The sequence below is a fragment of the Leptonychotes weddellii genome, chromosome 11 (assembly GCF_054177405.1).
Source record: "Leptonychotes weddellii isolate Sample4059 chromosome 11, ASM5417740v2, whole genome shotgun sequence".
NCBI lineage: Eukaryota > Metazoa > Chordata > Mammalia > Carnivora > Phocidae > Leptonychotes > Leptonychotes weddellii.
In genome coordinates, this window is record NC_138379.1 from 80,391,485 (window position 1) to 80,404,914 (window position 13,430).

Consider the following 13,430-nt stretch of genomic DNA (forward strand, 5'->3'; position numbering starts at 1 on the left):
TCCGAGGGCAGGGGACGGGCGGGCTGAAGGCGGGAGAGGGCAGGCAGGGCGCCGGGGAGGCGGTGGGGGCGGGGGGCAGGGAAGGGTGCGGGGCAGCGGCCCCGGGGGGGACGGAGAGGCAGAGACGTCAGAAGTAGGGGGGACGGGCGCGGGAGGGGGCGCGCGCGGGGCCCGCGCGGCCGGGACGCGGGGGACGCGGGGGGCGCGGAGGGGGCGGCAGCCCAAGGGGCGGGCTGGGGGCGCCGCGGCGGGCCCTGCCCTTACCTGGGCGGCTCCGCACTCCGGGGGCTGAGCTGGGGCCGGGCCGCCGGGCTGTTGTTTTCCGGTTTTCCCTGCTTCCGCAGCAGCCGCGGCGGCCCCAGCGCGATCCGCCGGCAGCTGAAGGCAGTCTGTGTCCGGCCGCGAGCGAGCGGGGAGCGGGCAGCGCGGGAGGAGCGCGGCCGAGGCGCGGGGCGCCGCCCGGCGGCCAGCGCCGGAACTGCGGCGGCCCGCGCACGCCGCCCGGGGGGGCGCCCCTTCGGGGCCCGGCGGCCGGGCAGCCCGCACGCCCCGAGCGCCGGCTAGGGGCCTCGCCCGGCGCGCCCCGGAGCCGAGGTGCAGGAGGAGCGGGGCGGCGGCGGGGCCGGGCGGCCGGGGGCAAACTTGTCGCCGCCCCGGGGGGCCGAGGCCGAGCAGAGGCGCGGGGCCGGGGCGCGAGGGGTGCGCGCAGCCGGGCGGCCGCGGGACGAGGTGTGGGCGCTGCGGTGTAGCGCCCTCGAGGCGGGGGAGTGGGGGGGGGGGAACACCGGCGCGACCCGCGCCCTGCACCGCCCCGCGCGAGGGGGCAGTCCGCCCCGGCCCCCGGAGTTACAGCCCGGCCGGTTTCGGCGGGCAAAGGACGCCCCCTGGTGGGGCTTGGGGGAACCGCGCGGGGGACGAGCGTGCCCGGTTGCCGGCGACGGCGGCCCCGCGGCCGCGAGGATGGAGAGCGGGAGGTTTCGTGCGGAGACGGAAGAGCGAATTGTAACCAGGAGGCCGGAGAGACCCCGCGCCCGTCTAGTAGTTCCAGGGCGCTGTTTGATGAATACAAACGTCTTAGGAGGAGCTGTCTCCTCGCGAGGACCCCGAGGCCCGGAGAGGCGCACAGTCCAGCCCGGAGCCCGGGGCCCCAAGTGAGCGAGGTAGCGAGAGGCAGGACCCGGAGGGCAACCAAGCCATCCGACACGCGGTCGGTGCTCGGTTTGCTAGAGCGCAGCTGCCCTCAGGAGGAGGCTGGGGAAGGAGGGCCAAGGCCATGTGAGGTCCGCAAACATTAGTTGCTCTTTTCCACCCCACACGTTGGCCTTGGGCTGACAAGGGAACTGATCACAGAGCCGTCTGGTCCTCGGGGCCGCGGCCCCACACCCACAGCCTGATGGGATCCTCCGTGAGCGGCTCGTTCTCAGCCACAGCGGTTGGGACTTGGGCTCGAAGGGATTAGAATACTGGTTGGCATTGAACTCCCCAGGGAGGGTTGGCCGCCCGGCCCTTGCCACTTCCCTGCCACCAAGGCTGCAGGCAGCAATGTGGCTCACAACTTCCCATCCCCCAGCTCCCCACGCTGGCCGCGCCCGCGCTCCTTAGGGAGGACATTATTTGCCAGGTGACACTAATCCCATTGCACAGAGGAAGAAGCCTGCAAACCAAACCACGGGGGTGAATAGGCTACACAGAACTGAGTTCTAATTCCAGCTCTAGTCCCTCAGGCTGGGTGTCATTTGCCAAATGGACAGAAGGACTGCACTGGGCCAAGCAGGAAGTACACTGGAGGGGCATCGTGGGATCCTGGGCAAGAGACTTCAGGACCCTCAGCTTCCGATTTCCACATCTCTAAACACGAGAATAGCAAACTAAATAATCGCTAAAGTGACTTCGAACTGTGAAATGCCAAGCATGGATCCAGGGCCCTTTTTCCGGGAAGGATGCAAGATCAGCAAGACCATAGAAGCTTAAGTAGGTTTGGGAGGAAAAATACTATGTGAAACACTTCATCTTAATCTTTTGCCTGGTGAGCTCATCCTATTAACCAAGGAGGCGGGAAGGAGCTTTTGACAAGATCAGAGAGATTGCTGATGGGTCTGAGGTAGCCTGGGCTGGGACCTAATGAGGACCCCAGGTTCTCCCCTTCCTGCAAGGATGATTGTCTGGCCCCTCAGGCCTCTGCCCTTACTAGAAGCAAGGGGCCCTCTACAAGTCAGAGGGTGGGGAGAAGGGCCAGAGAAGCCCACTGGCAGCCCCACCCTGGGGGTTTGCAAAGAGAGAACCTCTCTTCTTTCTGCTACCAGCTGATGGGCTGTCGAGTGCTCACTGCCTGCTGTCCACTTTCCTTTCTCCTGAATGTCAGTGCCCCTGGTCCATCAGAACTTGATTCCAGACAAGCTAAGCTCCCCAGCTCAGCTGGGGGGTGGGGATGGACTGGGGAGGTTAGTCCAGACCATTTGGGGGATTCCCGAGGAGCTGGGAAATGGGGCTCCCTCCCCTAGAACTTCTCAACTGAAGCATCCCTCCCAGCCAGGGTTCAGTAGTGCCTGGACCTGGGCGTCATGGTGAAGTCTCGTGGATCTGAGTTCTTTGGAGGCTGGAGCCCACAGGAAGGAGTCTGTTCTCTCGGATTTGTTGATAGCTTCTTCTTTGTATTTGCCTCAGGTAGATCCACAGAACAGAACAGTTGTTCTTAAATTTACCTACCACCTCTTTTCCGAAGATCCCTTTGAAGGTTAATCACAAGTTCATAATGAGAGTACGGACTTAAAAAAAAAATCTATATCAACAGCAGAATGCCTGGGATAGTAGGTGCTCAGTAAATGTGTTGAGTGACTGAACCGACATGAAGTAGGGGTTAGTAAGGTCTGCAATGCTGGCACATTGAATTTGCTTCCGTCACTGGTCTCAGTGAGCCAGATGGGATTTCCTGATGGGCAGTATGAACCATTGGTCCCCGTGAAGCTTGAAGCCTTTACAAACCTAAGCTGAACGTAGGGTTCTGCTTGAGGGCCTTGAGGTTGAAGATAACAAGAGCCTGACCGCACACCCTTTCGGCCCCACGGTGTTAAATGCAGCAACGCTCCAACTCCAAGTTTAACGAAATAATTCTCTGTCCTTCTTGCCGCCTGTTTGGGGGATACATGGTTCATTCCTAAAGGGCAATGTCTAACAGAACCAGTTGAGAAGCAGAACTGAAATGAGAAAGAGAACTGTTCTTTGATTTTACTTTGATTTTTACTCCTGCCTTAAAGGAGGCACTAAACAGTGGTTTTGCTTAATGACATCGTGGCCAAGTGTCGGCAAAGAGCAGATAGGTACACCGGCGGGTTTTGATGTGCACAGCCCCCACGCCCCAAGGCGGCACATTGCCCAGCCTCGCTGACTGCAAAGACTATGTCTTCCACTATGTGATAAAGCCCCACCTCCACCTGACGACCCTGTTCTGATGCAGCTCCCTTCCCGCAACCTCTCTTATCTCCATTTTATTAGTCTGGGCATACAGGATTCTGCTCACACTGAAATTACAGTGAAAACTTGGCTCCTCCTTGATCAGAATACAACCTGCCTCTCCTTCTGTAGGCCGCCCTGCTCCCGACGTCAGAACCTAATTCGTCCCCACCTTGTGTCTCAGTTTCCATTTACTACTCTGCAGAGGAGATAAGCCACCATGGCAATTTGTTCTTCTTCCAGAAATCTTCGGTGCCCATTACGTGCCGGGCCCTGGAGACAAAATAGAAAACAAGACAAATCCAGGGCTTGGCCTCTTGGGGTTTAGTCAAATAAAAAATACTGTCTCTTCTCACAGTTCTGGTGCTTTCTGATATCAGGTATTTTCTGGGTGCTCTTTCATACACAGTGAACTCCGTTGGATGGTGATGGTCTAGCTGGCCGACTGGGTGGGGGGGAGCCAAGCAGCGGGCACCTGTGGCTTATGGCAAGTCCAGCGTTGGGACCGAGGGTCTTCAGCACCCAGGATGGGCTTGGGTACGCACCATATCGCTCCGCCTGGATCTTCTACAGACCTACACCGCGGCTGGAGGCCTGCCCCTTGGGCTGCACCTGTGTGGGAAGGGGCATGGCACTCACCTGCACCATCAAGGCTGGTACCTGGTGCCAAGTTAGCAGGTACTATGCGCACGTCTACACGCAGCATCCTCCTTGTGGTGGGCTTTCTGCTTCCACACCCACCTTTCCTCATTTGAGCTCACTGTCTACGCAGGTTTCACGATACCGTGTTATAGACACAAATTACTCAGTAAGGAGGTGGCAACGCTGGGTTAAAACTCAGGGCTTCTGGCTCCGGGAGGGAAGCACCCTGAGTGAAGGACGCTGAGCAAATCCTCTGTGAGAAGGGGATAAGCCCACTTAGGTCAAATTGGGTGAAGCGCTAAGCAACGACTAAAGAAGTTGTACATTTTCTCACCCTTTCACTGTTGTCCTTTTCGGTCTCCAAGAACAAGAGGAACTGAAGAAGCTCTACAGTCGAGCGGGAGGAAGAGTGAGGGAAGATGAGGAACAGGGGCGCACATTCTACCTGGGAGCAAAGTACGATCGCTTTAGCAGTGAGGGGACACAGGAGAGGGTCTGCCCTCGTGGCGCAACAACCGCAGGATACAAGAATAAGATGCCAAGGGGTGCCCGGGGTGGTGCAGTTGGTTGGGTGTCCAACTCTTGGTGTCCACAGCCTGGGTCCTGATCCCAGAGTGCTGGGATCCAGCCCCGCGTCGGGCTCTGCACTCAGTGGGGAATCTGCTTGGGACTCTCTCTCTCCCTCTTCCTCAGCCCCCTGCCTCTCTCTCTCTCAAACAAATAAATAAAATCTTTAAAAAATATGTAAGATGCCAAAAGAAGTAAGTAAGTAAATAAATAAATAAATAAATAAATAAATAAATAATAAATACGATGCCACTTTTCACATCACCCCAGGTAGTTGGGGTTTGCAGCTTATCCAGAGAATAGTTTGGTCTGCACTGTGGCATTAAGTCTTCCTATGAATTATTACAAAACGACCCCAGGATAGTATAAAGGTAAAAAAAAATGTGTGTGCATATGCGTGTATATATACGTCTCTCTACAGATAGATAGGTAGATAGGTAGACAGATGTGTGTGCATGTGCATTCCCAAATACATGTATATTTCAACATAATGTTGGCTGGTTCTCTTTTTCAGCTCAGTAAAACAGTAAATCAGCAAGCAGCTTCCATCTGCCAGGAATGATATTAGGCACTAAGGGGGACAGAAAGAAAAACTGGACATAGTTCCTACTTTCAAAAATATATGTTCTGGTGCATTTAATTTTCCCTTCTAAAGGAAAACCTTTACATTTTATCTCATAGCAATTTTTGGAGTTTGTGCCCTCTGAAGGAATTCAGAAAGGTAAAAAGAATAAGATAGTAGGATTTCTATTCACCCAGGACAGATTTCTTACTACTCCTAGCTAAATGAGGGATGAGTTACGTTCGAGAACTGTACTGCGCGATGGGCTATGGCCAAGTTTGAATATAAAAGAGACGCTTACCCACTAGGTGCTTTGTAGCAATAGTTTTGTATTGGGTACTGCCTGGTTTAACACTCAGTTTTTACATCCTTACTCTTCCAGATTCCAGGCGAAAGTCTTAATTTAGAAGCATCCAGTTATCTTAATTTAAAAAAGACTAAAGGAAGATGTGGTAGCTGTCTTCAAACACTGAAGATCTTTCCTATTTGCTCCACAACCGGGACCAATGGATAGATGCTACAGGCCGATTTTAGCTCAAATAAGAAAGAATTTATGAGTTGCCTCAGGAGATAATGAGCTTCCCATCATTGGAAGTATACAAGCAGATGGATGGCCATCTGCCAGGATTGCCAGAGAAGGGATTCCAGCATTGGATTAGGAGGGTGAATGAGGTTCCTTCCGTCTCTAAATTCTTGGATTCTCAGTCTGTCTCCTTGGCCCAAGGCAAAAAAAAGTCAATCTTTGGAGAAACGTAACTCCTATTGTTGAAAGTAAACACATGCCTTATGTGTTTGGGCTTTTCTCTTTAGATGCATGGGCACTTTTCTTTAAATGCAGTGAAGATACTTAATATTGGAAAATACAATAGTCACTTAAATGCTCTATTGACAAAATTAATATTATTGATACACTCAAGTGTTACTAGATAAATAGCATTAATGGCCTTGTTAAAGAAGGAAATCTATTTACAAGACAGGACGATAGTTCCCAAAGAAGACCAATTTGAATAGATGAACATCGTGCTTGTTTTTTAAATGACTTCTTATAATGTGCACATACGCATACACATTCGGGAAGGAAAACAGTGAGTGGAGAAAAATGAAAAAGTATCTCAATATATCTACTGCTTTTATGCCTTGAAGTCAGACTGTACCACCTGCTAGAGGAAGGATGGTTTTCTTCATGCATTTTCAAGCGTTAAGCACTTGGGTGAAGCTCAGCACGCACAGTAATACCCTGTTCTTCGGAATACAAATCGACTCTAAGTTATCCTTCCCTGCCCACCCCCCCCCCAGTCTGATGGAGTGCACTGCTTTTCAAATGCTAATTAGGCAGACTGTAGAGGTGACTTAAAAATTTGGCGGGGAAAGAGAAAATAGAGAAACTAAATTGAAAAAAAAAAAAAGGGCAAAAGCAGACCCAAGCAAAAATACCTAAACATAAATATTTAGATATTTAATAACCAGAATAGAATGTAAGTCTTCTCTCTCCTAACCCCCCGAGACAAGATGTGTATTTTCTTTTTTTTTTTTTTTAAGATTTTTTATTTATTTATTTGACAGAGAGAGAGAGATAGCGAGAGCAGGAACACAAGCAGGAGGAGTGGGAGAAGGAGAAGCAGGCTTCCCACTGAGCAGGGAGCCCGATGCGGGGCTCGATCCCAGGACCCTGGGATCATGACCTGAGCCGAAGGCAGACGCTTAACGACTGAGCCACCCAGGCGCCCCAAGATGTGTATTTTCTCATGCTCCTATAAGGATCTGCTTTATGGTATAGTTGGGGTTTCATGAACATACTGCTCACTGATTGCTGGGTGCCAGGCCCTGTCCTAGGTCCTGGGGAGGCAAATATGAGGAGATGTGGTCCCTGCCCTCCGGAAGCCCCCTCACTCCTTCCGGTGAGGCAGGAGAGGCCCTTCTCTAGGAGTCCACCCCCTTACCTGCAGTCTTCAGCTCCACACTGCTGCACCCTACTCATGAAAAACATGAGTTTTTCCCTGCACCCTACTCATGAAAAACAAAATAAACCGCTCACACAGAAAGCACTCTCAAGATACATACCTTTCAATTTTGTTATTATGTAGGTCTCCGGGCCATCTCCCTACCATTCTAACAACTGACATTCGCACCCCACTTCACAGTTTATAATGTGCTCTCACCGCCGCTGCTGCCATCATAGATCTGTGTTCTTCATCACAGCCCTGTGACTTGTGGTGTTATCCCCATTTCAAAGATGGGAACATCACCCAAGTAGTAGTAAACAATGAGCCTTCAAGGTGTATTTTCTGATTTTTTAAGCAAGAAAATTCCCCTTCCACTACAGTTCTATCTTAACCACTCTGCCATCCTGATGTAATACCTATCTATTTTCATTCATTCATTCATTCTTTCTTTCTTTCTTTCATTCATTCACTTTTACGTTAGGTAGGCTCCATGCCCAATGTGGGGCTTGAACTCACGACCCTGAGATCAAGAGTCGCTTGCTCTACAGACTGAGCCAGCCAGGCACCCCCACTGGTGTAATACATAGAGAACCTGAGGAACAAAGTGTTTAATGCAACAAAGCTATGCCACTTCTTGGTTAAGTGAGCTGTAGTCCACACTTCTGCGCCTTGTAACTGAGCCCCACCACCCATTCTGCCTTGGGCCAAACGCAAAGATCAAAACGTTCGTTGTAGAATGGAAAACATTGGTAAGACCAAAACCCAAAATAGCTAGAAAATGCAACCAATCATTCGAAACAAGAGCAAAAATTAAATCTCACTTTTAGATCAATCTGACTTTTAAAATAAGTTCCAGTGTATTTTATTTATAGCTCTCTCCTTGTGCCTTGTTTTATATATGCCTCTCCCAGGGGCAGCGTCTAATGTGTATTAATTTCATAGAAAATATTTGGAAAACATACCCTACGATGACATACACTGTCCACTAGATATATATTTTTAGTCACCAGCATTGAAACTAAACCCACAAGCATTCTAGAGTCTTAATCCAGACAGAACTATACTATTCTTCGTGTGCAACAGAGCACGTGGTTGACATTTAATGAATTTTAGATAAAATAGAAGCAGTACTTCAAAGTAACAATATCTGAAGAATCTCATTAAACACAAAGTAAGACAAACGAGCTACCATCACACATCTGGATTTGAGTAGCTAGGCACCTCCTCCGCCGCCCGCCCCGACTGCTACAAAAGACATGGACTAGCTGGGATCTTACCGGACGAGCTGGGCAGCATTTTCCACCCAACGCCATGGTGAGAGACAGAAAAAAATAGACTCCTTTGTCCAGCTCTCTTCCCTAATTATACCTTGGGTCTAAATAAAGAAAATACAGCACACATAATCAGCAATAATTTGAAGTAAATGAAAAGCAACAGAATGGAGGGTTTAATCATTATCAGTGGCAAGGGTCAGAGGAAATGGACAGATAGGAGCACTAAATGATCTACAATGGCAAGGAACAGAGAATGAGATTCAAAGCCAGAGGAGTCGTCAAGAAATTAAGCTTGGTTTCCAACTTCATTCAAAACCCTTTGTTTGGCGGCTGAAGGAAGGAGGAAGCAATGACATCCCCAGCAGGCAAACAGCCCGTTAACATCTTGGCAAAACATTAACCTCAGATAATTAGAAATGCTATGATGTCTCCAGAGAAGCGAAATTCAGATATATTTTCCCATCCGTCGAGTTCCACTGAATAGAGTATATTCAATCTAGCTGAATAAATATCGAGGAGGTTAAAACATTGATTAGGAAAAATACTTCACACTGCTGACATCTGGAAACCAACTGACCAGTTAAGAAAGCAGGTGGGGACATTTTGGGTGTTTCGTTCCTCTGAAAGGAACCCTGGTGTTCCGTGGTCCCAGTTGCCCAGCATCGCGGGTGGGTGAGGGAGTGGGGAATAGGAAGCAGAGGAAATGAGAGGTGGGAGGGATGCCCCCTTGGTGCAAAGCTACTGGGGGCATCTCCTATTGGGTTTATTACAGTGTTTAATGAAGCAATCCAAGAGATTACCCAGACATCTTCAGCCACCACCAAGGTTGCACTGGACTAACATCATATAACAAATGGCTTGTAAAAGGTGTCCAAATCTCCTAGATGATTGAACCTAAATAGACTGTCTCCTGCTTAGGATTTTGGTGCCATATCATTTCATCGTATTTGCCTGACCTTAGCCAAAACTGGGAGAAAAAGTCTGAGACCAGGATAAGAATCTAGGAAGCAACTCACTACTTTCACCCCTTTACGAACTAGGTTTGTTTTATCTTTCAGTTACCAAAAAGCAGAGGGCTGTTAGGAAGGTTTGGGTCAGCTGTCTTAACGTTTGATTAAGACCGCTCTCAGCTCTTAATATCATTGGCATTTTGGGGAAGGGGTTGAAACGTTGAAACTAAACACAGAGCTCCCCCGCATCTTGATGGGCATTCCCGCAGTTGTCCCGATCCAACAGCACCTCCGATCTCTGGCCACACTGGGCGCGTGCCTCATGAAGGGGAAAAACAAGCTTACTAGCCAACTGACCTCACTGGCAGTCAAAGCATCAGCAGACCCCATCGAGATTCTTAAAAAACAGGACCGCTAACCAACCTTACATTTTCACAGATTATTCCAACAAGGTCATTGCTTCCACTTGGTGCTATAGGCTTTTTAGGCTATTGGATGACCAAATACACGTAATGACTGAGCTCTTCCTAGGTATTTTGTGTTGTAAAGGGCAGGCGAGAAGTAAGAAAAAAATTACTGCCATTGATCAAGTGTTGACTACGTGCTAGGTACTAGATGCTTTACATTTATTCCTTCTTTTTCATCAACACAACCCTATGAAGCGTGCGGACGGTGAGTTCCCTGTGATGGGGGCTGTTGAAGCATGTGTAGGGAGTGTAAGTAGGGGAAGGATGAAAGCCTTGAATCACTCAGTAGGGGAACAAAGGAGGCGATCTCTGAGGTAATTTTTTTTCTTTCATTTTTTTTTTAAGATATAATTCACATACCATAGAATTCACCCTTTTTAAGTGTACCATTCAATGGCTCTTTGTGTATTTGCGAGATTATGTAACTGTCACCACCATCGAATTCCAGAGCATTTTGATCCCTCCATACTCATTTGTATTCTCCCATCTCCCAGCCTCTGGCAACCAGTAATCTGCTGTTTCTATGGAATCACCTATTTTAGACATTTCATGTAAATGAATCATACAATCTGTGGTATTTTGTAACCTGGCGTGAAGTTTCCAAGGACCATGATGTGGTAGCGTGCATCATTCCCGTTAATTGCCAGGTAACACTGCATTGTGTGGATGCGCCATTTTGTTGACCAGCTCATCCGCGGATGGACTCTGAAGTGCTTTCCACTCCGAGGTTTTATGAATGCAGGGTTCCTGTTCTATATCCAGCCAGGACACTAACATGTGGGACTCAGTTCACTTTGGCTCCAGGACCGCAATTGCAGCTTCTTGGCAGACAGGTTTGTTGATAGACTGCTGCCTAAACTCCACGTGGCAAATGGACCTAATTTCCCGACAGCCTCCCTCCTTCATGCTTCCCCACTTCTGTTAATGGCAACACCAACCTCTCAGGTGCACGAAACAGTCTTCTTCTTCTTTTTTTTTTTAACTCCTCCTTCTGCAGTATCTGTAAACCCTACCTCGACTATACCATTTCCCCCTAATCTGTCACGACCGATTTCAAGCCTCTTGTTGGCTATTGGTGTAGCTTCCCATTAGCTTCCCTGTCTACTACCTGTCCCCTTTCTACTCTGCTCAGTGTGATTCAGTTGTTGGGTTTATTCTTTTTATGTTCAGCTGGGTCCAAACCCGTCCCAAGATCAAACAGCTGAAATGAAATGCAAATTTCTGCCCCTTGGTCCAGCATAAGTAACTTGCAATTTAGTAAGGGAGAAAGGCAGAAAAGCGATAGTCATGTACTTGTCTTCGCTATTTGATTGTAAACACACCTTTAAGGGAAAAACTATTTCCACAGTAGGGTCATAAAGACAAGGCTTCGGTGGAAGCCAGATCTCCTCCTGAATTCTAGCTATTCCACTAGGGATATCAGAATCGCCGCAAGCTTCAGTTACCTCATTTGTTTAAAAAAAAAAAAAAAGAGAAAAACCACTTACCTCTCGGGGCGCTTGTGAAGATTAGAGGTAACGTACATAAAGGGACGGCACCTGCCACGTACTTCGTACGCAGTGAACTGTAGCTACTACTTTCACCCTCACCGCTGAGTCCTCCCCAAGATGTGGCACACTGCTCTGCAGAGAGGATACCCAAATATACTTGTATGGCTAAGTGCAAGTGGGGGGTTGGTGGAATACAGGGGGAATCCCCAACTGCAGAAAGAATTGGGCAAAGAGAACGGTCACTAGCGGTTGTGGAAAATGAGAAAAGGAGCTTGGGAAGATGAGCCAGACATGGATAGACAGGTCTGTTCTTGGCTGGCGTCAGAGCAAAGGATGAGGAAGGACCACCTGGAGGCAAGGGGAGGGGGGCAGGGAGGAGGCTAAGCCTGACTGGAGGCGAAGGGTCATGATGGGTAGGAGAGGGAAAATCAAGTTGGCCAAATGAATTGTGGGCATCTCAGAAACCAAGTAGGGTTCAATCTCCTTACAGCAGTCCCCATAAAACCATTATGGTTCTTGGGCAGGAGAGTGACATGAGGGAAGTTGTGGGTTTTTGGAAAACGGGATAGGAAGCCAGGGGCATGAGAGAAGAGCAGGAACTCAGTCTAATGCTGGTGGTTTAGATATCCCCATGTACAACACGACCTGGCCACGGTGGGAACAGAGCAAGGAGTAAATCAGAAAGACAGTTTGAAAGAAGAAAAAAAAAAGAATCACAGATCCTAGTAACAAATACTGTAAATGATCCTGACTTTTTGCCTCTTTCCCCTAAGGCCAACATTTTTTTTTTTTTCCTCAAAACATCTTCAAACACCTCACTCCTCCAACTCTTCGTTTTCTGAAACAGAGCTAGGAATAAACTGACCAATTCGTCAGTCAACCCTACAGTCACGCTGCCAAGGTACTCTGACCCAAGATGGGAAGATTCCTGGTTATTTTAATCCACCTACGGGTACCCAGTCTTAATTGCAGTTCGGCTCTTTAAAGAGACAGGAAGGAAAACGTTGAGAATGTAAGTCAATCTATCATAACTCACACTTACAGCTCCAGAACCTTCCCCACACACTATTAGACTGCAGATACCCCCACAGAAAGCGAACATTAGGCTCCATGTGTATCGCGGCCAAATGTCACTGATGGCCCAATCAAGTTAGAATTTATCTCAAAGGGGCCACTTTCCAAAAGGAAGAGGAAAAGGTCGAGAAAATCTGAGGCTTTTACTTTTAATAGGTGGCAAAGCATAGGAAAGATTTTGTTGTGCCTCTTTCTCTTCTACTTTAGCTGTTTATAAAAACTTGATTGCATGAAACTTCCAAGTTCTCTGGGACTTATTCTTGCTGTCTGGACCAGTTCTTTGGATGGTGCATTTGCCAGGTAATAACCAATCCAGCTGCCTCATGTTCTGGGCACTCAACTTTGGTGAATTCGCCAAATTTCATAAACCTTTCGGAAGAGGCCATCCATCAGGACAGGAGCAGGAATGGAGATAAGATCTGTCAGTCTCGTGCTCGCTTCAGCAGCACGTATACTAAAATTGGAATGATACAGAGAAGATTAGCATGGCCCCTGCGCTAGGATGACATGTAAATTTGAGAAGCGTTCCATATTAAAAAAAGAAAGAAAAAAAAAGATCTGTCAGTCTCTCCTCAGCCAATGCTCAGAAAGTCTCCTCTGAACCAGGAATGTCAGATCTGCTTCCACAAAAGCCTTCAAGGTTCTTGTAAACTGGCAGTGAGATTGAGACAAAAGGAAAAATGTAAATAATGCCTCATCAGACTGTAGGTCATGCTCAACGAACGAGAGGACTCTCTCAAAAGAAGAGATGCCAAAGAAGAAGAGGAGAAACAGAAATTTCCAGGGACAGACTTCAGCGAGTGACACGAAAATCATACTCTTGTTTTGGAGAAACACACGAGGCCAGGGGAGGCTAGAGCTTCCTCAGTAGAGGATGAGAAAGCAGAGGTCCAGATGAGGTAAATGACTCGCTCCAGGTTAGACAATGAGCTCATGAGAGCAGAGAGCAGAAAGGACTTCAGTTTGGTTTGGTCATGCTTCCTTGGTCTTATGGATGGCTCTCTCCCCGCG

General features: G+C 48.8%; 1 protein-coding gene and 1 non-coding gene across 11 annotated transcripts in view; one reads left to right on the plus strand and one right to left on the minus strand.

Moving 5' to 3' along the window:
- The window catches only part of GRIK4 (glutamate ionotropic receptor kainate type subunit 4), a 411,473-nt gene extending 411,058 nt beyond the window's left edge, over positions 1-415 (minus strand). For 6 of the 10 annotated variants that reach the window (XR_014138890.1, XR_014138891.1, XM_081799269.1 and 3 more), the window contains exon 1: positions 265-414. The gene's annotated coding sequence lies outside the window, so the exon portion shown is untranslated. Of the gene's footprint in view, positions 1-264 lie in introns of all 10 variants that reach the window. The other 4 variants (XM_081799270.1, XM_081799273.1, XM_081799274.1 and 1 more) reach the window with 1 other exon arrangement.
- Positions 416-12,849: 12,434 nt separating this feature from the next.
- Positions 12,850-12,956, plus strand: LOC115937459 (U6 spliceosomal RNA). The gene has a single exon (XR_004072745.1). It is a non-coding gene; the product is annotated as a U6 spliceosomal RNA (small nuclear RNA).
- Positions 12,957-13,430: the final 474 nt, after the last annotated feature.